The sequence below is a fragment of the Schistocerca serialis genome, chromosome 4 (genome assembly GCF_023864345.2).
Source record: "Schistocerca serialis cubense isolate TAMUIC-IGC-003099 chromosome 4, iqSchSeri2.2, whole genome shotgun sequence".
Classification (NCBI taxonomy): Eukaryota; Metazoa; Arthropoda; class Insecta; order Orthoptera; family Acrididae; genus Schistocerca; species Schistocerca serialis.
In genome coordinates, this window is record NC_064641.1 from 62,921,422 (window position 1) to 62,922,474 (window position 1,053).

Consider the following 1,053-nt stretch of genomic DNA (forward strand, 5'->3'; position numbering starts at 1 on the left):
TACATCTCCTTAGACAACAGGGAACAACTTTCATGACACTAGAGGGAGCTGTAAAGGGTAAAAACAGTACACGAAGACGCGGAATAGTTGACCACGCAGGTTGCAGCTGCGACTCTGAGATGAAAAGGCACAGGAGATGAATTCGTGGTGGGCCGCATCAAACCGGTCAGAAGACAGATGGCTCAGAAAAAATCCTTGTCTTATTCTTGCATGCAGTTTTATTTACACTGCAAACCGCACCAACCGCAACCTGGAAGCTACAGAAGTACTGGCTGGAGACAAATAAACTGCGTATCCCTTCCACGTTTGTTCTTGCTTCCACCACCGTCGTGTCTCGCTCCAGTCTTCAATAAGCAGAAACAGGCAAAAATAGGACGCATTTGGCCAAACCGCATATTTGCTTCAAAATCCATTTGGTAACGACCTTCCTGAATGTACGAGCACAATGCCAGAGTAAAGAAGCACGAAGAACTCAGTTGTTCAACATCACCGAATAGTGTGAGCCAATCACACTGTTCATGTTAGCAATAGCCGTCTGTTCGGTAGTAGTACTAACGTAATGACAGTGTACGAAGAACGTTCAAGGAGTAATGCAACAAATTTTCCTCCGAAAACAGGTTGGTTTTATTCCTCACTCTTTTAGCTACAAAACCCTGTTTTTCAGCACAATCTCCGTTCAGTGTAACGCACAGACAGCACCTTACTACACTACAGGCCATTAAAATTGCTACACCACGAAGATGACATGCTACAGACGCGAAATTTAACTAACAGTATGAAGATGCTGTGATATGCAAATATTAGCTTTTCAGAGCATTCACACAAGGTTGGCGCCGGTGGCGACACCTACAACGTGCTGACTTGAGGAAAGTTTCCAACCGATTTCTCATACACAAACAACACTTGACCGGCGTTGCCTGGTGAAACGTTGTTGTGATGCCTCGTGTAAGGAAGAGAAATGCATAACATTACGTTTCCGACTTTGATAAAAGTCGGATTGTAGACTATCGCCATTGCGGTTTATCTTATCGCGACATTGCTCCTCGCGTTGGT